Source organism: Pogoniulus pusillus, chromosome 7, assembly GCF_015220805.1.
Source record: "Pogoniulus pusillus isolate bPogPus1 chromosome 7, bPogPus1.pri, whole genome shotgun sequence".
NCBI classification, from domain to species: domain Eukaryota; kingdom Metazoa; phylum Chordata; class Aves; order Piciformes; family Lybiidae; genus Pogoniulus; species Pogoniulus pusillus.
In genome coordinates this window covers 32,893,407-32,918,641 of record NC_087270.1, presented here as the reverse complement: position 1 = coordinate 32,918,641, position 25,235 = coordinate 32,893,407, and the positions used below count along the sequence as shown (strand labels likewise).

The 25,235-nt window shown below is 41.2% G+C and overlaps 2 long non-coding RNA genes across 2 annotated transcripts in view; both read right to left on the bottom strand.

Moving 5' to 3' along the window:
* LOC135177152 (uncharacterized) overlaps positions 1-25,235 on the bottom strand; it is a 149,374-nt gene that overhangs the window by 103,364 nt on the left and 20,775 nt on the right. The gene's annotated exons all lie outside the window — the stretch shown is intronic.
* On the bottom strand, positions 16,339-19,421 carry LOC135177151 (uncharacterized). Its single transcript, XR_010302953.1, has 3 exons — positions 19,310-19,421; positions 18,796-18,870; positions 16,339-18,123 (listed from the first exon to the last, which is right to left on the bottom strand). It is a non-coding gene; the product is annotated as an uncharacterized LOC135177151 (long non-coding RNA).

Genomic DNA, 25,235 nt, shown 5'->3' with positions numbered 1-25,235 from the left:
AGTACATAAACCTGTTGCGGAGGGGAAATTAATTGATGTGAGATGATAGTTTCCAACATTAATATTGTTTATTAATTTTGCTATTCAGAACTCTCACCACCCCCCACCACTAATTTTAATAATATTTCTGTTCTTACATGGTCATGGAAACATTCTATGGATAATATCTAAATCTAGTAATAAACAGCAAAATATATAAACATTAATTGAAATGGAAGAGAAGTTTCCCATGGTCAAATGCTGCTTGCAGGCAATATGCCGCTTGCACAGTAGATGAGCTCAAGCTCTTTCTGCTCTATGGCAGAGGGCAATAGAGAATTACAAAGAGACACTGAGCATTTACTCAGAGATTATTATTATTACCCTCGCGGGGGATAGCCACAGTCCAGACAGTGCCCAAATGCTTTCAGGGGACTCTGTCTTGCTGGACGTTGAGGCTTGAATCTTCCTGGCTTCTGGGGAAAGGAGGCAGATAATCTCTGACCTTCTTCTCCTGGCTTCTTCTGGATGATCTGTGTATATGTCCAGGGATTCTAGGCAGGACCTTCAGGTGTAGAGGCAGATGTGGTGCAGTCTCAGCATGATGTCAGCTGGCCACACAGGCCAATCACATGCAGGCATCCAGGGTCTGCTCCTGGTAACTCGTGGCAGTGGAGTTTAGCAGGCAAGCAATAAGGCAGTGTGCAATAGCAGCACAGTTGGGCACAGCAGAGAGAGCAGACAAAGAGCAGGGTAGCAAAGCAGGGAAGCAAAAGCAGGTTGTTCACCTGCATATCTCCTTTTATCAATGTGGGCTGAGATGAATTGCCCTTTGGACACAGAATAGCCAATCAGGATGGCAGTTAGCCAAACCTTACTATGTTAGGCAAAGCCACAGGCTCACTTTTCCCTCATTTGGGAAAAGCATAGGCCATGCACTAGGCAGGCACAAGCTAAGTGTGTGTACCTTACACCACAGGACCCTGGGCAGACTCAGCGGCTCCAGGTTCTTTTGTGTCTGTTTCCCACGCTCGTCTCTCTGTTGGAGCAGAAAAATATGCCTAGTCAAGGCAGGACTTGTATAAGCCTACTTTGGGCCTATCAGGGCTACCACAACAAAACCCAAATAGATAAGGATGTAATTTTTCGTGGTCCAACACCCAGAAGGCATTGGCTTAATAAGTGAATGAATGAACAACAATTTTAATGCTAATTAAAATTATATGGAAAACACTCATTAGCTCCAATTCATTAAGAGAACCAACATATGAAATCAGCAAAGGGACTCTACGCACCTGAATTTCAATTCATAATCAGCAGTTCAGCAATATCTAAAAGTGTTTTGTAGCACAAATGTCAGTACATTTGTAACCATAAATGTACCATGGTTAATCATATTTGGCATCCACGATTAAACCTATCTGTCTCATAGGACTGTTTTAAATACATGGCAAGATTGGAAAGAGACTGCTCTTTCACTGTCCTTTGAAATCTAGAAATTCAGCTCAGCTCCCTGCTGAGCTGCACATCTTTGGAATTCGGAACGCTTGGAACTCAAAACTGCTTTATTAATCTGCATTTAAAACGTTGAAAACTTTTGATGTTAAACAGCTCATTTAATGTGGAACTGTAACAGATTCTCTCTGATATGGGTCAGGAACTGGCTGAAAAGCCAGGCCCAGAGGGTGGTGGTGAATGGTGCCACATCCAGTTGGCAGCTGTCACTAGTGGTGTTCCCCAAGGATCAGTGCTGGGCCCAGTCCTGTTCAATATCTTTATTGATGATCTGGACCAGGAGATTCAGTCCATGATCAGTAAGTTTGCAGATGACACCAAGCTAGGAGCAGGTGTTGATCTGTAGGAGGGTAGAAGAGCCCTGCAGAGGGACCTTGGCAGGCTGGATGGGTGGGCAGAGGCCAATGGGATGAGATTTAACAAGGCCAAGTGCAGGGTTCTGCACTTTGGTCACAACAACCGCAAACAGCACTACAGGCTGGAGACAGAGTGTCTGGAGAGCAGCCAGGCAGAAAGGGACCTGGGGGTACTGGGAGATAGTAGCTGAAGATGAGGCAGCAGTGTGCCCAGGTGGCCAAGAGAGCCAATGGCATCCTGGCCTGCATCAGGAACAGTGTGGCCAGCAGGACAAGGGAGGTTATTCTTCCCCTGTACTCAGCACTGGACAGGCCACACCTTGAGTACTGTGTCCAGTTCTGGGCTCCTCAATTCAAGAGAGATGTTGAGGTGCTGGAATGTGTTCAGAGAAGGGCGACAAAGCTGGTGAAAGGCCTGGAACACAAATCCTATGAGGAGAGGCTGAGGGAGCTGGGGTTGTTTAGCCTGGAGAAGAGGAGGCTCAGGGGTGACCTCATTGCTGTCTACAACTACCTGAAGGGAGGCTGTAGCCAGGTGAGAGTTGGTCTCTTCTGCCAGGCAACCAGCAACAGAACAAGGGGACACAGCCTCAAGTTGTGCTTGGGGAGGTATAGGCTGGATGTTAGGAGGAAGTTCTTCCTAGAGAGAGTGATTGGCATTGGAATGGGCTGCCCAGGGAGGTGGTGGAGTCATCATCCCTGGAGATGTTCAAGCAAAGACTGGCTGAGGCTCTTAGTGCCATGGTCTAGTTGGCTGGATAGGGCTGGGGGATAGGTTGGTCTGGATGATTTTAGAGGTCTCTTCCAACCTGGTTGATTCTACAGTTCTATGACCATGAAAGGTCTTAGATTAAAATGCACCTAATATATTTTTTCCACTTTGGGAGGACTTACTGAATCCTTGATTGTTATGATTGTTATCACTGAAGCATGGAACTGAGTCTTTAAAAAAAGATAAAATAATAATGATTAAAGGAAAGAGTGTGTAATGAAGGAACAAACACTGCAGCAAATCATTTAGGCTGACAAGTGCATTTTGTTTTAACTGGAATCCTTCAGTCATATTTCAGCCCAGGATTTTTTGTGGAAATATTGTAACTCAGTTTTGGAAAGAGCACATAAAAACAAACTGCAAGACACAGATTATGCCCTTTATAAAACAAGTAGAGCTTATCTAGCAGAGAAATCAGCAAGTGATGCTCAAAAGGAAAAGGCAATAGTCTGACACCATGGATGTTATGAAATATCCACAGCTTTACAGTGAAGGATTTGAGGGTGAAAGTTAAATGGATTCTCTGTCGATTTGAACACAACAACAAATATCACAACTCTGATTTATGGCACTGTAAAAGGGAAAAAGAAAGAACTCAGTGGACTGCAATGTTTTTCAGCACAACATATTCAGCAGAGATGGAAAGGATGGTAATAACACCTCTGGGTTGGATGAACTCCTTATGAAATCATTGGACAATATTTTAGAAGACAAACAGATTAAGAGTCTTAAGTAAACATATTACTTAATCATTTTCAGTTATGTAAAGTTATCTAAGTACAACATCTGAAACAGAAGTAACAAAAACAAAAGAAGAACAGCAGAAAAGATGAAAGAAAGAACTATATCTTACACTGGCCAGCTCAGGGACTTTCCCTCTGGGCTGAAATCTTAAGGTAAAATACCTTTTGTTTTGTGGTTTGTGACATGTGAAGGGAAATTCAGAAAGTCAAGCTGTTTATATTCTTTATCCACTGGGATTAACAAAAACGTTATCATGTCTTGCTATGCTTTTCAATTGTGCTAGTTTGAAGCAAGCTAGAATGTTTTGGTGAGAAGAACTAGATCATAGGCTGTGAAAGGAAAACAATGGTGATGTCTGCTTCCCTCAGAGTCTTGCTGGAGAAGAAGGTAAACATTAGATAACACTCGCTGCACTCTCTGGCTGGGCTCTGGCTGAGCTGCATCTCCCTAACCTCACCTTCCACTCACCTTTGCTTCTTAACCTCTTGGCCGAACCTCCATTCTTCCTTGAGACTGGGGTAAGGTTGAGAGGGGCAGGGGGAGGGTGCAGGGGTGGTTGAGAGCCCCTCCTGGGGACTCAGGTTTCTGGGAGGGGAGTTGTGTTTCTGTATTACCTTTTACCTTGTCTATTTCTGTATATACTGTAAATATCTGCTTGTATATTGTGCTAGCTGTACGTAAATAGCTTCATTTATATTCCCAGAGCCGTCTGAGACTAGTCTGGGTGATTCCTAAAGTGTGGGGGTGGGGAACACCCAAACCATCACATCCATTTAGAATTTGTTTCTCAATTACTCCTGAATGTTAGGGAACAAACAAACAAACGAGAGTAGTTTACTTCAGCATAGCAATGCAGTGACTTCGACTAATCATCCCCTTTATAAGAAGCACTTTCTGATCAGTTTTCCACTGGGTATATTTATCCTATACACCTTTGGGAGTGTAGCATTCTCAGTGCTATTTTTTGCCCTCTTTTGTGTGATTGTGTGTGGTTTGCCAGGAGCTCCTGTTTCACAAATGCACTTTCGTGTTATTCCAGAGGGACATTGAAAAACTAGCCAACAAATGCTATACATTCAAACTGCAGACAAATAAAGTCATCTTTTCTAGTACTGTAGCTACAATACAATTGTATACCGTTTTTCTGTCATTGTCACAGGGGTAAATTGCTTTTGGATCTACTGAATTCAGTTTCAGCTCTCTGAAATTACCTTGCTGTAACAGAAAGCCTGTTATCCTCCACTTAATGTGGTCTGAACTTTGACAATGTTTTTAACTCTCTCAGAATTCTTAGGGAGTCTATATTCATTTATTCACCTAATAGCTTGTGAAAACCTAAAAGTCCTAAACATTACAGATAAAGGTAACCAGTGAATTCGAGTCCAAATATTCCAAGGTTCCTAAGTCTTAAAACAAATGGCAAGATCCTTATAGACTGAGGAAAAGTACATCCAGCTGTCTTTGGAAGACCATAACTTTCTTCCAAGCCATAGCTGTGTCCATACCCATTTGTACATTAGTTTTGCTGACTCAGTTAAAGCATGAGCTGGCTTGAAGCTGACATGGACTATCAGTGGACTTCACACTAGCTAACCTCATTTGCTTGCTGATCCCTTGTTTGAGTAGTGAGTGCTTCAATTACCTTGAGTGCTGTGTCCAGTTCTGGGCTCCTCAGTTCAAGAGAGATGTTGAGATATTGGAATATGTCCAGAGAAGGGCGATGAAGCTGGTGAAAGGTCTGGAACACAGCCCTGTGAGGAGAGGCTGAGGGAGCTGGGGGTGTGCAGCCTGGAGAAGAGGAGGCTCAGGGGTGACCTCATTGCTGTCTGCAACTACCTGAAGGGAGGCTGCAGCCAGGTGGGAGTTGGTCTCTTCTGCCAGGCAGCCAGCAACAGAACAAGGAGACACAGTCTCAAGTTGTGCTGAGGGAGGTCTAAACTGGATGTCAGGAGGAAGTTCTTCCCAGAGAGAGTGATTGGCATTGCAATGGGCTGCTGAGGGAGGTGGTGGAGTCACTGTCCCTGGAGGTGTTCAAGAAAAGCCTGGCTGAGGCTCTTAGTGCCATGGTCTAGTTGACTGGATAGGGCTGGGGCATAGGGTGGCCTGAATGATCTTGGAGGTCTCTTCCAACCTGGTTGATTCTATGATTCTATGATTCTATATCTTCTTAAGAGTAAGTCAGGAGCTATACTGGAAAGGCAGTATAATTTTGGGCCACACACCGCCCTACAAGCAGCTACATTCCTTGTTTACAGCATTCTGCAGTACATTACCGAGCAGCCACCACTTGAGACTCAGACTGATTGTCTATCAACCTTCTGCCAGTGGTCAGTCAATCACTCTTTGTTGTGAGAAGGATGAGCAATCAAGCAGTATTTAGGAAAGTTATAGAGTACATTCAGCATCGATTTTTAAATCCCCAATGTATTGTTTAGATGAGAGGATAACCTCCCTTCGTGAAACCCACTCATCAATATCATCACAGAATGAAGGGTCTGTCTGAAATGCAAACCTCTATGTATAAGGTATCAGAAGCCTTAGAAGACAGTGTCATCCTTGTTAGAGAGGCAGTGAGCTGCAACTCAAAGACTGGTTATTTTCCATCCACACTTTATTTGATGAATTACAGTGTCATGGAGCAATACACAGATTTATGAATTGTTGCTTGACTCACCCATCCAGGGTTATTAATTTGTATGGATAAGCAAAACATTCATGCACCTCTCAGTCCTAGAACACAGAGAACCTTGAAATGATAATGATATTCCAGGCTACATTTTCATTGAGAACTGTGGATGTGGAGACTTACATACTAACTGCATAATCCAACACAACTACAAGGGTGCCTTAGTGACAGCAGGTTTTCTCCTGTTTTTTTGCAGACAGAAGCATCCTGAGAAGTGAGACAGGTAGCAAAGCAGGAGAGCCTAGAGCATCCTGGTTGAGTGATGTCTCGTGATTAAGGCTGGCTCTGAAACATGTGCTCCTCAACTCTCTTACAGGCCAATTATATGCTGAGGCTGACCAGCAGCTGATACCCCTTCTCTGAATTTTTGTAAGGCTGCAACACCAAGGTGCAATATTTTCTCAGAATCATTTTATTCCTCACTCTCTGTACCTCAGGCTCCTAACTCATCTGTCTGTTCCTGGTTCTGCATCATTGTGTCCTTTGCAGTGACGAGCTATCTTCTGCAGTCAGAACCCTTTCAGCCACTATTCCTCTTCCAACTTTTCACTTCACATCGTTGTCATTACATCATGTCATCCTGAAGAGGCACTGCTTTTCCAAAATCTGTTCACATTCCCTGAGCAACTCCCCACCAAACACACATCAGAATTAATTGTTTCATATTCAGAATTTAACCTTCCTAATATTGGGAACAAGCTGTTGAGATTACAAAGGATAAACATACAGCACAGCAGAGGTGACTGATTCATGAACTGCGTAGAGACAAGAAGCACCAAAGTTATCATGCATCAAATATCCTGAGCACATCTCATCCTGCAGACACTTGTGGTTTGACAGGTACAGCTCCAAACAGAGCAAATTTGCTTCTCAAAATCTATCACATTTTCCCATCTTACCTTTCTCAAAGGCAATATTGCTTTAGGGAAAAGTGATAGCAAAATGTGACGAATCAGAAAGAGATTGGACAAGGTTTTTTTCATTTATTGGTTATGTTGCAGTGAACTAGAGTGATTTTGCAAAGTCTTTTCTGCTTTTTCTGACTGGTGATTCCTGCTTCTGTGTTGCTTTATTCTGAACATTTAAATCTATCAAAACTACTTACAAATCAACTTCCCTATCAAGTGAAAATTATTACAAGGGGTAATGGGTTTAAACTGGAAGAGAGGAGATTTAGAGTGGATGTTAGAAGTAAGTTCTTAACAGTGAGGGTGGTGAGACACTGGAATGGGTTGCCCAGGGAGGTTGTGGATGCTTCCTCTCTGGAGGTGTTTAAGGCCAGGTTGGATGAGACCTTGAGCAACCTGCTCTAGTGGGAGGTATCCCTGGCTACGGCAGGGGGCTGGAGCTGGATGATCCTTGAGGTCCCTTCCAACCTAGACCATTCTATGATTCTATATGACAGAATAATATATTCCAAATATGTCCTGTATTTTTAAAACTATGATATTTCACTCTGAGAAGTTTCTTGAAATTTTACTTTGATCTAAGGGCAAAGGTTATGTTCCATTTGCTATCACACATCTGCTGTTTGCAATGTGTTATCATACAGTGCGATTGGAATTAAAGAGTTTATCTAAGATGCAACTAAAGGTTTCCTGCATTTTAAAATCATTACTGACTATGGTAATTGCTAGCATGTTATCACAGAAAACAACTCCCACATGAAAATAGGAAATGACTTATCGTTTGTCAAATGACTAGCAGTTCAAACTTAGTATTAGACAGAAGTTATATAATGCTTTTAACTCGAAAGAAACACAAAAGCTACTAGCAGCTGCCGCTGGAGGACAATGCATTCAAAACTCTCTGTACCCTGTGGCAGCCCACCAAGGCTTCTAAGTACCTACTAAGGTTTGCCACAGAGTCTGATGGTAATCAATCACAGAATCACAGAATGTCAGGGGCTGAAAGGGACCTCAAAAGATCATCCAGTCCAGCCCCTGTGTTAGATGTTAGTGTCTGTGATCTGCAAAAGGCTGCACTACACTAAGAACTGCATCTACTGGTTTTGTAGGGATATTTCTGTGCTATAAACTCATTCTTGCTTTTCCAGCATTTCTTTATCTATTATGAAGAACTCAGGAGAACTGACAGGCTAGTGTCTTTGCTTAGCTGTCCTGATGGACTTAGTTTTATTTCTTTTATCAGTACAAATCAGCTTCATGGCATGGGGAGATGTTCATTGTCATTATATGCAGATTTTGTTCATTTCAGAAAACTATACACATAATTGTCAGTTTAAACCAAAAGTGAAATGGCTTAATCCATTTTGGCTCAGTGCTATGCAGGATGTATGTGGGAAAGGAACTCCCTTCTCTTTCCCATTCCCATTACATATTGGATAGCTATTCCCCACCTTTTCCAATGGAAGTGCATATGGCTATGTGGGTCTACAAGACAGGAGCTAGCAGATAAATTACAATAGCAGCTAAGAAGCAATAGCATTGAATCAGGCATACAGGAGAACTGTGAGGAATCAGAAAAAAATGAGGAGTAACAAACCAGTTCAGTGGATTTTGAGAGCTAGCTCTTAGGAAAGCAAGCAAAGTGTAATTCTTAAACTCTCTGTACAGAATTATGGTTTTAAAGAAAAAATTATAAGTGAATTACTGATATACCTCACAAAACTTCCACACAATGCCTAGCTGAAGGCATAAGTGACCATTTGGTCTTCAAAAGCTCTTTAGGAATCAGAGGACACATTTGTGTCTGAGGAACTCAGATCTTGACCAAGCCCAAAGTGGCCCAAATTAGACCTTCAGACTACCCACAGGGGAAGATGTTCTTTGCAAAAAAAGCCATGGATTTGAAAGTATTTGGTAGAAAAATTGGATCTGATTTGACACCCTGGGCAGATTTGAACATCCCACAAATCTAGATGATGTTCCAGTCATCACCAATGGCATGAAAACTCTTCTGAGCAGCAGATGATGCCTCATCTTGAGATATAATTTATTGCACACCTGCATCTTCTGGCACTTATTCTTTAATGGCTTTAGTGTCCTAGTGCTCTATGCTCTGGCTACCATTTAGGGTGCTGGCATATCTATCCTCTGGAAAACATGCAAGAAAATCACATCCCTAAAACATGCACACAAATCCTTTTCTGGAAGCTCAGTGATTATCAGGCAGATAATGTTGAGAATATGAGGTAGTTTTCTTTGGGGTACACTTTATTTCAGCCTTTATGTTTTTGATGTTTCTAGAAGGCTTAACAGAACTGCTCCTGTGAAGCACTCTTTGTGTGTGTGTGTATATACATATATATAAATGAAGCTATAATGCATCCATACAAGACAAATTTTGACCTGTGTGTATCATAGCAGCTTTGTAAAAGATGAATCCACTGCAACATATCCTGCTCTGTTTAGTTATTCAGAAAGGACTCTGCTCAAAGCTCCCCAGGGCTTCTCTGCATTGCACATAATTGTTTCATATGAGCTGCAAGCCAGTACCAGAATCTGATCCTGTGAAATTGCATTAGTGGATAAAAGCACTGTTTTAAAAAGCTAAGGAAAAAAACAAAAAGACAACCAATAAACCCAAAAACAAAGAAAAAGAGTATGACAGGGAAATAAATATAGCATGGCCTGAGCCAGCCTTATAGTTGTGCAAGAAAGCTCTGCCATTTAAAGACTCTTATCTTGCAACTCTCCAAAAGAAATTGCTCCACTTTCAAAGGTGAAAGCTTGAACAAAACAAGAATAATTGATTTAGATAGCACTTAACCTAGACAAAACATTGAGTTAAGTCTTCTTATTATGTCATGGGTTACATTTTGACATTTTCTGAAATCTAATCAAACTTTTCATTTTAGAATCATTTTAGGATTTGATTTTTTTTTTCATAGCATCGATAATACTTGAGATATCAAATAAAGTTTTTAGCCTCATCCAAATACATATATTTCAACTGTTCCATGGGGACAAGCATTTGACACTATCCCATGTGACATCCTGGTCATCAAATTGAAAAAAAAAAAACCAACCATATTTTATCTGTTAATATCTTGAAAACATACATATTAATCAAGATTGCTTTTAAACTCCATAGAATCATAGAATCATAGAATCGACCAGGTTGGAAGAGACCTCCAAGATCATCCAGTCCAACCTAGCACCTGGTCCTAGCCAGTCAACTAGACCATGGCACTAAGTGCCTCATCCAGTCTTTTCTTCAACACCTCCAGGGGTAGTGACTCCACCACCTCCCTGGGCAGTCCATTCCAATGCCAATCACTCTCTCTGGCAAGAACTTCCTCCTAACATCCAGCCTAGACCTCCCCGAGAACAGCTTGAGACTGTGTCCCCTTGTTCTCTTGCTAGAAGCATAGACTCCATCTACCACTGCTTCAAGTGACAGTTATGTAGGAGAATCAAGTGTAGAGAGACTGGGATCTGTCCCTGGAGGTGTTCAAAAAAGTCTGGATGAGGCACTTAGTGCCATGGCCTAGTTGATTGGATAGGTCTGGGTGCTAGGTTGGACCAGATGATGTTGGAGGTCACTTCCAATCTGACTGATTCTATGATTCTATGCAGTCAACTGAGCATAATCATATTAGATATCAGCTTTTTAAATTCCACATCTGTTTTGTCAGCTTTATATACTGATTTTTAAATTGTATGTAATTAAGTTTCTTCAGATAACAAGGTATTTCCTACCTAACAGTGTACCTCTATCAACTGAGACTGGGATCTGCTGTAGTCTGATGGAACAATTAAAGAACACCCAAAGCCTGTTGTAATTGGCACAAGCGTATCAGAGAAAACTGTGATTCCCACAGACCAGTTATCCAAGTGTTTGAGGAACAAAACCAAGTTGGATGTGTGATCATGTAAACTAAGTACGTAACAGCCAACTTTTCATAAGTTCTATGGTGTTTTGTCTTCTCTATGTAGCAAAAACATACTAAGGAAATGCACAAGTGTTAAGCTATAGGTTGACTAAAAGCTTGCATAAGAGTTTGAATTACTTTTGTCCAGAAGAACAAAAATGTGCCTTTGGATGGAAGGGATTCTCACCAACAATTTTTCTGGTAGTTCTTATTTCTCAGTTTGATCTCAGAGCACCATAGTGAAGTCCAGAAGCAGAGATCCCTTTGCGAGCTGCTTAAACATTCTTTTTGAGCAAGCATCCCACAGTGTAGCTCCATGTGGGTTGCTTTACTGTTTTGTAATCCAGATCCCTAAGGGAGTGTCAGCAGGGACTACTCAGGCAACCATCACTGATCATACCAGAATGTGTAACATGTCAAGTCCAGCACCAGCCTGCACTCCATACCATCACTGGCTTCCAGGAGCCGCTCCTGGATCATGGCTTGTCCTTGAAGATCTACAGAACATGCCACTCCCATTGGCCCTTGGCAAGAAGAAGATACTGACCTATGATTCATCAGGTCATAAATGCAGGGTAATTTGATCTATGAGAATTGTCCTGTGCCTTATTTAGGCTTATGTTTTGGGATAAATCAGTGCTTTTGGGGTTATTAGGTTGTGTGTTCTCCGACCCAGAGGGTCATCAAGAAGCAGACGATGACTCAGACGTTGTCTCATTGGCACCCTCCCAGGTCTGAGGTAGAAGGAACACTTCCCTCAGGAGCACATCCATTCCTAAGGAGACTCTCTCCTATCCAGAGAGAAAGAAGTCTGAGCAGGTCCTGCAGAAAGCGTGCTTCCCCCCTACCCAGTGTAAGAGGTATATACAGTCCAGAGAGGGAATGTATTCCTGCATTTGCCTATGTAAATCAAGCCACAAGTTACTCCTTTTCTTCTATTAGAATAGCTGGTAACTACTCTAAAAGGTGTTTGTCTTTTATGGTGCTATTTTGTGCCTCTCACTTCTCCGAGGCTAAAAAAACCACCCAAATTTGTGGTAATAAATATGTCATTTAGTCCTTTCTACATGGAAAATCCATAAACTCATGCTCTTCCACCCCCTTCTGCAATCTCTAATGACAAATGAGTTAAATAAGGCATTTGGAATTGTTTTAATTACTGCTGAAACTGAAGGGAAAAGAGTAAGGATAGAGCTCATGCTGGAATTTTCTTTCAGTGCTTTTAAGCTGAAATTCTATTCTATTTTTACTCACCCTTTTTGTTTCTGCTTCAGCTTCTTATAATTATGGGGCATTTTGCAAGGCATAAATAAAAGCTCTTAGTACACATAGCAACGGCCGTGTGTAAGAATAGCTGACATTCAAAGGGTTTATCGTTTTCTTTCTTTGTTCCAGCTCAAAAGCATATCACCCCCCAGTTTAGCACAATTAAACACCCATACTAATGCCTCACTACAGCAGATTAACAAAACTGAGCTGAGCCATGGTCTTATTCCATTTGTGCTGTGCTTGCCTATGTTCCTACACAGTCAAGTCTCATTTCTGAGAGTTTTAACTCGCACGAACGCTGAAATTAACTTTAGAAACCACACTAACAGAACAAAGCCTAGCCCAACCTGTTCCATTTTGTTCTTCTTTATTGAATTGAGTCTCAAAATTGGCAGTTGCATAACAATATGTGACTAGACTGTCACATTACAGAAGCCTTTTTGGTGTGCATCTCACATCTTCCCCAGGCTTTCTATCACTGAATGCTGACAGCATGAATGGATGTAAAGATTTACTGACTGACACTGCAAAGTTGCCATTGTCAGAAGAGGCAGACACCCTAATGATGTGCAGTGTTGCTGAACCCAAAAGGCAGAGAGAAGGAAGAAAGGGAGAGAAAGAGACATTGTTTCCATGGCTACACAATAATACTTCTTTCATACCTCTTCTTCTTACTGCTTTGCCATCTGTGTCCATTCTACAGATAGCAGTTGACTATGTCTCATTAAAATATTTAATGACTCCCAAGTTATTAATTAGTGAAGGTTCAGATAGGATTTCACCTTTCTGGAAACGTTATTCATACAGTAATTTTGAAAAAAAAAAAAACCAAGCAACTTATATAAAGGAAATAATACCACTCTCTGTGATTCTGTGATTCTACCTAGTTCAACCCTACCTATACCAAGACATCTTCCAGTCTGTTGCAGTACAATGCCTCACTTGTCTGCTCCAGGCTCCTTGTAGCCTGTGCTGTTCCATCCAAGAGGTTTTTTGTCTGCACCTTTAAGAATATCATAAATCATAGAATCATAGAATCAGCCAGGTTGGAAGAGACCTCCAAAATCATCCAGCCCAACCTATCACCCAGCCCTATCCAGTCAACTAGACCATGGCACTAAGAGCCTCAGCCAGGCTTTTTTTCAACACCTCCAGGGATGGCAACCTCACTACCAAACTAGGCAGCCCATTCCAATGCCAGTCACTCTCTCTGGGAAGAACTTCCTCCTAACATCCAGCCTATACCTCCCCCAGCACAACTTGAGACTGTGTCCCCTTCTTCTGTTGCTGGTTGCCTGGCAGAAGAGACCAACCCCCACCTGGCTACAACCTCCCTTCAGGTAGTTGTAGACAGCAATGAGGTCACCCCTGAGCCTCCTCTTCTCCAAGCTAAACACCCCCAGCTCCCTTAGCCTCTCCTCACAGGGTTTGTGTTCCAGACCTCTCACCAGCTTTGTTGCCCTTCTCTGGACATGTTCCAGTATCTCAACATCTCTCTTGAATTGAGGAACCCAGAACTGGACACAGTACTGAAGGTGTGGCCTGACCAGTGCTGAGTACAGGGGAACAATAACCTCCCTTGTCCTACTGGCCACACAGTTCCTGATATAGGCAACACCACTGACATGATAGCAACATCACTGACACCTGAAGTGCAGAAATAATACAGTTAAAGTAATTAAGTCTCAGCCCTAGGAGTAGCTCATACTTTTCATTTCCAAATGTTACAGAAACTCAAAAGTCAGTTGGTGCCACTGTCCATTCTCAGTCAATGAGGAAAAGGTAGGCAACTGCCATGGATATTGCAACCTGCTGTTCAGGAGAACCTCCTCTTTCTTGTAGAGATCAGTTGTGCAGTCTTCCAAAGCCACCTACACACTCCTGAGTGGTAAAACCAAACTGAGATATGTAAATTGGGGGAGCTGACTTCGATGTGCACCTTCCAAAATGGTTCAGCAGCCTCTTACCCACCACTCACACTTACTGTTTGTTATCTTACTATACGCAGAGCTGTGGCAACTATGAAGAATCAAGACTATGAAAGAAAGGATTAAAGCACTAGGAAAGCTATAAATATGGGGGGCAGGGGCATCCAAATAAAGCATCTTCACATTTTGAAAGTGCAGATGACTCATTTAGAGATTTTATCTTTTGTGGAGTTTGTTACCGAGGAGTTCTTTTACACAACTCAGAGAAATTGAGTAAGTTTAGCAGTATCTTCTTTTTGCATTATACTGTGTTTTTTTGGTTTCAGTTCTCTGGAGGCAACAGCATTCATTGCACTGACCTCAGGTAATTTGGGAGGAATATAACTAGTGATTGTAAGCAAAACCATCTAGGCAGAGCTAAATCACGTGCATTGTATATATACTCTTTCTTATTAAGGTGTTTTATAGCAAAATTAAAGGCATAAGGATGTTTGTATATAAAAGATACAAGTCAAGTTTAGGCTGAAAATGTCAAGATAAAAAAAATAACTGAAAAGACTTGAAGAATATCTCTTAGAGATTGTGCATACATTTGCAGCATGATTTCCCTTTTAACATCACTAGGAAATTTTCCTGTGACAGGAACCAAAGACCTGCAGTTTTCCTACAAGATATCATTACTCTCTAATGGAAGCATTTGTGGCATAGAAATAGAAGCATCCCAAGAGCTGAAGACAGAAGACTCACTGTTTATATCCTTTCTGAGCAAAATGAAGCTCTTCAGGCCTGATCCTGCACATCTTATTGGTAGGGAGTAGGTCTTGAGCTCAAGTGAATCATCTCTGCATACAGTGAATCATCTTCAATAAAAGATGCAAAAGAGATTCTTAGTTGTCCAGTCCCTATGCTGAGAAAGACATGAATAATTGCTGATTAGATGTCCAACAAGACCATGCTTTTTTTTAGCATTGTGCATATTCAATAAGATCTGACCCTGAATTTCCAAGTAGAAAGATGGTGACACTCTGTGTTGATCCCTGCCCACATTTGATTAGCTGAACAAGTCTCAAGCACAGTGTGCATTAGTCAACTAACATAGAACTTATATTCACAATTTGCAAACTAACATTCAGGCTTCTGAAGATGTACAATATGCTATTTTGAATGTTGCTGTGCATGTCAGCAGGGACTGGTGGATGAAAAGCAGGACATGAGCTGACAATTGTCACTGGAAGCCCAGATGACAACCTGTATCCTGGGCTGCATCAAAAGAAGCATGTCCAGCAGAATCAGAGAGGTGATTCTGCCACTCTGCTCTCGTAATACACCATACTTGGAGTACTGTGCCCAGCTCTGGGACTCCCAGGACAAAACACCTGATGGAGTAGGTCCAGAGGAGGGGCCACAAAGATGACCAGAGGACAGGAGCACCTGTCCTACAGAGACAGGGCAAAAGAATTGGAGCTGTTCGGTCTGGTAGATCTTTTAACTACATCTTAGACTTCACACTTGGCTAAAAAAGTGCTTTTTGAAAACCCAGGCTCCTCCAGGAGCAGCTGAGGGAACTGGGGTCATTTAGGCTGGAGAAGAGGAGGCTGAGGGGAGACCTCATTGCTCTCTGACACTTTCTGGAAGGAGACTGGAGTGAGGAAGGAATTGGTTTCTTCTCCTTAGTATCAGGTGATAGAACAAGAGGAAATGGCCTCAAATTGCACCAGGGGAGGTTTAAGTTGGAGATTAGTTAAAGTTTCTTTGCTTAAGAGTGGCCAGGCATTGGAACAGGCTGCCCAGGGAGGTGGTGGAGTCACTGTCCCTGGCGGCATTCAAGAACCGTGTGGACATGGCAGCTGGGGACATGATTTAATTGCCATGGTGGTGTTAGGCTAACAGTTGGAGTTGATGATCTTAGAGGTCTTTTCCAACCAAAGCAACTCTATGATTACAATACCTGAAAGGGACCTACAGGAAGGCTAGGAAAGGACTGTTTAGAGGGGTTTATAGTGATAGGACAAGAGACAGTGGTTTTAAACTGCAGTAGTGCAGATCTAGGTTAGATTCTTTACAATGAGAATAGTAAAACACTGAAACAGGTTGCCCAGAGACGTGGTTGAGAGAGGTCTGGAGACCTTCAAGATCAAATCTGATGTGGTCCTGGGCAGTTGTGACAGTTTGGGAGTTACCTGCTCCCCCTTCTCTTATGAAATCACCCAGACTAGACTCAATCATCTGGTAGTTAAGGAATGAAGCTTTATATTTACAGCTTAGCACAATATACAAGCAGGTATTTACAATATATACAGCTATGTACAAAATTGCACAAGTTAAAGGTAATATAGAAACACAACAGCTCTCCCAGAAACAGAGTGCCCAGGAGGGGCTCCCAACCACACTTCCACCTTCTTTCCACCCCTCTACCTTACCCCAGACCTTACATTCAAGGTGAGTTTGGAGCATTGGCAAAGGGTTTTAGAAGTAGAACTAGTTGGGCTACACAGGGGCTACACAGGCACCAACTGCAAGGGGGACACACACTGACACACCGTCTTATCCCTGTTTTGTGTTCTCGTTTTTATACATCTCAGCAAGCCTATGAGTGAGGTAGACATCACCATTGTTTCCTTATCACAGCCTATAACCTAATTTCTTTCACTAAAATATTCCAGTTAGCCTCAAACTAGCACATCAGTCTGATCTAGTTGGAGGTGTCCCCGCTCACTGCTGGGAAGTAGTACAAGATAAGCTTTGAGATTCCTTCCAACCCAATGCAATCTGTGAGTCTGTTTATGTGCAGCAAGACCATCAGACTAACAGTAAAATTGGTCTCTGACTGGCATCAACTCCTTAGACAGAAAAAAGCTATGAAACTGGGTTTAGTTAAAGATCTAAGTTCAGCAAAGAGACTATTTGCATAACGCTTCTTACTGCTTCTGGTTTAATAAACATATGTGAATTTAACCAAAACAACTTTAGCTTCTAATATACATCTGTGTAAGATTATTTTCTCAATATGGAAAGCTGACCTGAGAAGACTCATGCTTCTATATTACTCAGTTCCTAAGTACACCTAAAATGTTAAAGCACGCTTACTTCTTTACAAAAAGCATGAAAGGACCAAAAAAGTGCTATTTTAAACTGATATAGAAGTTCTCATTAGGCAAACTAGAAAATGCAATGGGAAGCATTGAAGCCTTTCAGGCTTTCAGCAAAATTTTCACAGATTTCTCAAAGAATAAAGAACTTTATAGTCAGCTTCACTCCATGTATCTTTGACGACTTGAAAAATAGGTGGCTGGTTTAAGCTACGTTTCATCAGTCTGCTTTGAAGATATAAGAGTCTCTACATGACAATTCATTTCACCTCTTTTAAGAGATCCTGAATCATCCTGTAGATTACCCTAGATCAGGGTGGCCAGAGCCCCATCCAGCCTGGCCCTAAATACCTCCAGGGATGGGGCCTCAACCACCTCCCTGGGCAACCCATTCCAGGCTCTCACAACTCTCATGCTAAACAACTTCCTCCTCCAGCTTGAACCTACTCATCTCCAGCTTTACTCCATTCCCCCTAGTCCTGTCATTCCCTGATAGTCTAAAAAAGTCCCTCCCCAGCTTTTTTGTAGGCTCCCTTCAGATACTGAAAGGCCACAATAAGGTCACCTTGGAGCCTCCTCTTCTCCAGACTGAACAGCCCCAACTCTTTCAGTCTGTCCTCACAGCAGAGGTGCTCCACCCCTCTGATCATCCTCATGGCCCTTCTCTGGACATGCTCCAGTATCTCCACATCCTTCTTGTAATGAAGGCTCCAGAACTGGATGCAGTTCTGCAGGTGGGGCCTCATCAGAGCAGAGTAGACATCCAAATAAGTTAACATATTATTAAACCAGGGAGTAAAAGTGTCAGAGCAAAAATCTGCTCTTCCAGCCTGAAGAATCTGCATGTCTCCATAGTGAAGTTAAAGGAGCCTGAAGGGACATATATCAGCCAGGAAGATAATGCCTAGTTATTTACTGCTACTCTGTAATATACTTCAGAGGAATAGTCTGGAAAGAAAAATTACAAAACAGACCAAATAACCAATAAGAAAACTAATCAAAATTAGAAACCCAATGAGCAATAAAATGAAAAAAAATTAATCAACCAAATAAAAGCCTCTTCTTTTGAAGGGCTGAAGTGCACATATCTCACTGATAAAGGTGTTTGTTTCTTTACTTGTTATTAATTAATCAGAGACTGACATTCAGTCCTTTGCTGGCTGAATTTCTGCATTGCAGCATTGAAAATCTAGCTGCACTCCTGATGCCTTAAAATAGGTCCACAAGCTTCATTAGTATGATTCTCAAATAATTATGCAAAATATTTCAAGAGTAAAGGAAAAACTTTTTGAGTCAAAGTCTTTAAGAATCAAAGCACCTTAGAAAGGCAGAAGCAAAAGCAGTACCCAATGTAAAGAAAACATTTATGCCCTACAGCATCCTCACAGATAAAAGTTAGTAGAAACACCTAGGATAAACCTAGCTCAATTAATTCTGCTCTGATAGATTTGGAGAAGTTGTCTCATTACTTTGTATGATTAACTCTGCAATTCTCTTTACCACTTGTACAGTCTACACTGAGAATCTCTTTTCCTTATTTATTTTTGCTGTCATAATAGCAGTTTGTGAATATCACACTCTGAATAATACAATGGCATCCACTCTACAATTTATACCTACCTTATTAGTGCTGGAGGATGTAACAACCTTTTCTCTCTGGGTAATATTTTTTTCTTGGTAGCCTCCAAGCTAAAACTAAAATAATTAGGTTTTAATACATTCTTTGTTTCTGAGGGTCAACTTTTACATTTTCCAAATCCCCAAATCTCACAGTCATTTTCCTGCTTATGAAATGTAACTTTGATACTCTTGCATGCATTAGAGCCTGCTTAGTTTTAATTTACTGTAGCAAATTAAGTCCAAGTATGCTGAAATTTGAGCAAGTATGCACTCAGTTTAGGATTTCAAGCAATCAAGCTGGGAGCACCTAATACTCTGATTTGGATTCTGTCCATAATGCACTCACAATAAATGTAAGCAAGTTGAAAGAGTTGAGTCCCCCTTTTACTGGTATCTTTCAGCTTGGTGTGTTGCAAATCCTGAGGTCTATAGTCCAACCTCATGCTCAAAGCAGTGTCAGTTATGGAGTCAGACCACACCAAAGGTAACAGTGTCAGAAAAAAAATTGGGCAACCTGCTTCATTGCTTGGCTTTTGTCCAAGGCAAAAAGCTTCATGTTTTAGGTTACTTTTAAAGCATGAACTCATGGTCCACCTTAAGCCCACTGTTTCTTGATCTTCAGTTGGTGTCTCACCCTGAAAGCATACAGAATCATAACATTATTTTAGTTGGAAAAGACTTCTAAGACCTTAACTTAACACCACCTGACTTTGAGTTTCAAATCACTTATAACCATTTTTAAAGCTACATACAGGGAAAGTCAAGAGACTTCACTCTAATTACAGTGTGCCTCCAGAATAAGATGATCAATCATAGAATCAACCAGGTTGGAAGAGACCTCCAACATCATCCAGTCCAACCTAGCACCCAGCCTTAGCCAGTCAACTAGACCATGGCACTAAGTGCCTCAGCCAGGCTTTGCTTCAACACCTCCAGGGATGGCATCTCCACCACCTCCATGGGCAGCCCATTCCAAGGCCAATCACTCTCTCTGCCAAGGACTTCTTTCTAACATCCAGTCTAGACCTCCCCCGGCACAACTTGAGACTGTGTCCCCTTCTTCTGTTGCTGGTTGCCTGGCAGAAGAGACCAACCCCCACCTGGCTACAGTCTCCCTTCAGGTAGTTGTAGACAGCAATGAAGTGCCCCCTGAGCCCCATCTTCTCCAGGCTAAACACCCCCAGCTCCCTCAGCCTCCCCTCATAGGATTTGTGTTCCAGGAGCCTCACCAGCTTTGTTGCCCTTCTCTGGACACATTCCAGCACCTCAACATCTCTCTTGAATTGAGGAGCCCAGAACTGGACACAGTACTCAAGGTGTGGCCTGACCAGTGTTGAGTACAGGGGAAGAATAACCTCCCTTGTCCTACTGGCCACACTGTTCCTGATCCAAGCCAGGATGCCATTGGCTCTCTTGGCCACTCAGGAAATATTTCTCATTAACTTTCCATTCTTACATTATCAAACATTGTGGTGTTGTATAGATGGAGTTAAAAAGAAAATGATTACTTGTGAATCGTTTGTGAAATATAAGATGGTTAACCCTCAGGACAGCTGTTTGTCATGCAGAGGCTGACAGGGTCAGCTCCAGACACGCATGATCATTTTGATCAGCAGGCTGTGGTCATGCATCAAAAAAGTAGGGCTGCAGCATGCCCAAGTTCAGCATACCTGTTGCTCTCCAGATCAGAGGTAAGAGTTAGTGATATCCCACTGAAATAGTCACTGTCTCTAACTCTCTCAGTCTACCTGCTGACAGAAAGAAATGTCTTTTTCTTCAGGACCTTCCTCCCTCCCTCCCTTAGTGCTATTCCTCCTCCTTTTTGCATTACTCCTCTCCTTCATCCTGTGTGGAAGGAGGCCCTAGCTCTGATCGAGCCCTGGAACCTCATCACTGAAACAGCACAATTCAGTTTTGTTTGCAGTGCTGACAGTAGTGAGCTGGCTCTGCATGTAGGTCGTGGTTCTTCCCTTGCTATATTTATGGTAGTGACCTTAAGGTAATCTGAAGAGGTTGTTTGGGTATGTAGAGAACTGATGTTCCTTTAAGGAGAGCAGATATAGAATACCTAATTACAGTGAAATATCACAGTATCACAGTATCACCAAGGTTGGAAGAGACCAAATCTAAAGCAGAGACTAAGATGACATTGCTTACTTTTTTAAGAACAGCAGTCAAACCAAATTTCAGCCTGAATTTAAAGACACAAACTCATGCATTTTAGAAATGCTTATTTAAGCACTATTATTTACCTTCTTGGACACTTTAATATTTGGCTTTATTTCTTGTCTATAGTATGCTTTAACATGATAGTTGCTCTAAATAACAAACTGCGAAGCCTGTTAAAACAAGAGATACAGCAAGAACTTTCAACAAAATATCCTTAGTTATCAGCTTTTAAAACAAAAACATAACAAACAGAAAGCTGTAGAACTAATAATTTTGTTTCCACTTAATGCAGGATTTACATAAGGGATATTTTCAAGCATACATTTAATAAGTCCTATGAATTACAATCCAAATGTCTCCCAGCATCAATATATCACACAAGATGGAAAAGCAGCATTGCTATAAACTGTAATAATTTGCAGATTCCCTACCAAAAAATCACCTTGGGCTAGAATGCTTGTGAGAAAAGCCTGGCTGAGGCACTTAGTGCCATGGTCTAGTTGACTGGATAGGGCTCGGTGCTAGGTTGGACTGGATGATCTTGGTCTCTTCCAACCTAGTTGATTCTATGAGTCTATGAAGAGCGTAAAATAATCCATGGGATGACAGTGTCCATACTAAGAAATCTACCAAGTCTGTGTAACCTATCTGTATGTCTAAACATTTTTTTTTTTTTTAACTAGAAGCTAAAACTTCATGAGTAAGAAAAAACAATCAAAATACTGAATGACATTTCAAAACTTCAAAACCACATTTTTATTTATTTATACACACATGCATTTTGGACAACTCAATGAATAAATAGTTAAATGAATGAGAAATAAATAAATAAATAAACAACTAGGAGGACAGTTCACCACAGAATGGAACTAGTCTCACCTAGTTTCAGCAGTCTAACTGACTATATAGCTTCAGGTATTATTTCAGAGTCTTTGCAGTTAAAAGAAAGACAGAGGGAATGGTGTCTTTAGACTCAAACAAGTAGAATGAATTATCCTTCAGAGGTACCTCTTTCTATCCAGACTAGGGAAGGACAAAATATAATAAACATAGAGTAGGATGGTGGGACAGGATGCAATTCAAGACATTTAAATTGAATTGTCAACACAAATTAACTTACCAGACTAAATTTAACTTGTCCAGAAGCATAAAAGCTGTCTAGGCTCTCATTACAGCCAGTGAAGATATAATCAACACAGACACAAGGGTCTAGAACAAATCCAGCTGACCATGTGAAGGGGTGAACAGTGGCATGTGTGGATATTGTTTGCTCTCCACTGACTTTATTAAATAGATATCTAGAAATGGTAACAGCAGCTTAGACATGTGACTGACCTATGATTATGTGGCTTATGTGTTTGGGGACAAGAAAGTCTAGCCTCGAACTGAATCTTGTCAGTGCCTTTTTAAACAGCTAAAAACTACATGAGATAGATCACAATATGTGAATTGGATTGGAAGTTTAAAGGCAACCAGGAGCAAATTTAGATAATCAAGAGTGAGGAACACCAGTTGTATGTACAGTGTGGTGAGTTTAAGTACTGCTTTCTGTCATAGTTGAGAAAGAATAGCGTGGACTGTGAGTGCTAGCACACCATGCATGTCCAAAACTCATAGGCACAAGTCTGTCTCTTACTAGATACAACTGGTAGGGACTGGCTATAAATTTTTATAACATTTGGACTAAACATAGATTACCTATCTTAAAATCTGAAGAGGCAAGGGACAGAAATGCCGATTAATTACAAGGTTGATCAAACATTAGCTTCTGCTTAAACTGAGGAAACTGGGCTTGTGTTCTGAAAGAATATCTAGTGATGATAATAAAGTTTTGTGAAGATGTGGACTTAGAAAACTGAAGGAGATCTAGAAAGAAGGAATTGAAGATGCCACCTGGAGGAAAGGTCATGGAGATACATGAAGTTAAATGCTAGCGATGCCAATGGATTTTGGCCAATAATACATCAAAGAGGTATCTATGAGGAGATGCATGTCAGGGAGAAATAAGACTCTCTGCCCAGCCTGCCCAGCCCAACAGTGATCTACCTACAGGGAAGAGCAGGCAAGTGTTGTGATTATAATGCTGTGCAAAGTAATGAATGAAGATATGAAATAAAAAGAGTAAAAGCTCTCATCCTGTTTGTTCTAATAAAACAGCAGCATCCAGATTTGCTTCAGGTGTTAGCTTACTCTTGTCTTACCTATGAGAGTTTGGAAAAGACTGGTATGGTTAGTGGATAATGTGCTTACACCACACTTTTCTGATTCAAAGCTATAGTGGAATCATGCAAAACTAGCAGAAAACTAAACAAGATCTATAGGGAAATCTTTTTAAACCACTGATAGAAACAAATCTAGAAAAGAGTACGGGGTGGGAAGGAAGTAATTCAGAATGATTGAAAGATAGCAGAAACTGCCTCCTAGTGTGAGCCTCATGGAGCTCAGTTTATCAGTGATGAGTGCCTTTGTAATGTTAAAATGCTGAAGTGCTGAAGAATACATCACCTACTCATGGATATTAAGTGGCTAGAAACAAAACTTAGGCTGTTCTATGGGAAGGGATGAATATATATATACATATGCCTATGTATGTATTTGTATAAATACTTGCATATGTATACATGTATTAACCCACTGGTAGAAACAAACTTTTAAAGGGATGCCAGTTTTCCACCCTTGGATGACTTCACAGCAAGACATCTCTTAAGGTGGTAGGTTTTTATTCATACTGCTGTTATTGAGCTGTAGAGGAAGTAATTAGGTTAAACCTAACAACTTCCAGTATTTAAGCTTCATTGGGCTCCTTTTGTTCTCACACATTGTCAATCTGCACATGATAGATCACTTTGACTGCCAGTGGAAAGATTCTGTAATGTTTTTTAATTGGACTTTCGACATGTAATTGGAAGTGAAAAGTTCTAGTAACAGGTGATTAAAAGCATGAAAATTCATAACAGCTCTTTGTCCAGGCTGGTATGAACATCCTCCAGGAAGGCTCCAGGGACTAGGTATGAATGAGGGACAGCTGGAGCACCAGGAGGAACCTCCAGGTGTGACCTCAAGCAGGGTTTCTTCTTTGCATGTGCTCAGAGTGTTGCAGACAGCATCCTGAGCAGACCTAGTGCTGGGGAACCCAAATCTCCATCTGGAGAGAGGAGCAAGAAGAGAATGCAGCTGGCTCAAGAGGTGCATGTGCCTGAAACCCATATAATCTGTGTGCCAGTGTCACTCTGGGTATGTGTGTGTAACTAAAATTTGAATTACAGCAGGTATTTCAAAACCTGCACTTTCTTGTTCACACCTTGTAAGTGTTGTAGTTTATCCATCTTTACCACCAAAATGGATCCTGAATGCATTGGTCAATAATCACCAGTTAATTATGTTGTTAATGAATCTCTAAACTTCTAATTCTCATCTGATTCAGAGTTCAAGAGAGAAGAACCTGTGCATGTGTGTCTGTCAGTGACACGCAGTTACGTTGATTGCCTGAATATAACACAAATATGTGTGTCTGGGCAATATGCACTCTAAAGATTTCTGTATCTTTTGCTATATACATGGAGAAAAGGCTACTAAGAACAGCTAAATATTTCACATGAGCAGGAAAAAAAAATTACTGCAGGTGGAAGTGCATTTATATCATAAAAATAACTCAACAACGACAAAAAAATCCTGATGGGAAGGAATGTTAAAGTGGATGACTAACCTCAAATAAAAATGCCTTGAAGGACACTCAAGGGGTATTGTGATACTACAATATTCAGTGGTATTCAATTGTTCTGAAGGATAACTTTCTATAAGAAGCATGCTTACTGATGTAGAATTAGTGCACTTTTTACTCAGTACAAAATGACTTTCTTAGATTATCCTCCCACACTCCTTTTAAAATAGGTCCATGAGTTATAAAGCTTCTGAATAGCTAGATTAGGTATTTTTAAAGGTCATAGTGACATCTGAAAATAGTCCCTTAACATTTTTTAATGTTACTGAGGCTTAAAATATTACATTACAATAGGAAAATAACATAATCAAGACTATCAAGAGAGGTACCTGCTACATAAGCACAACCTTATAGCCATTTGTGTGGATTTTTAGTATCAGAAAGCTAGTGAGGAAAAAATAAAAGGTCAGTTTTAGTAATCTCAGGTTGAAATGGAAAAAATTAGTCTCGGTGTAGTTTAGTGAAGATTGGTGGTTTTTTTGAAAGAGAAGGAAGGAAGGAAGGAAGGGAGGGAGGGAGGGAGGGAGGGAGGGAGGGAGGGAGGAAGGAA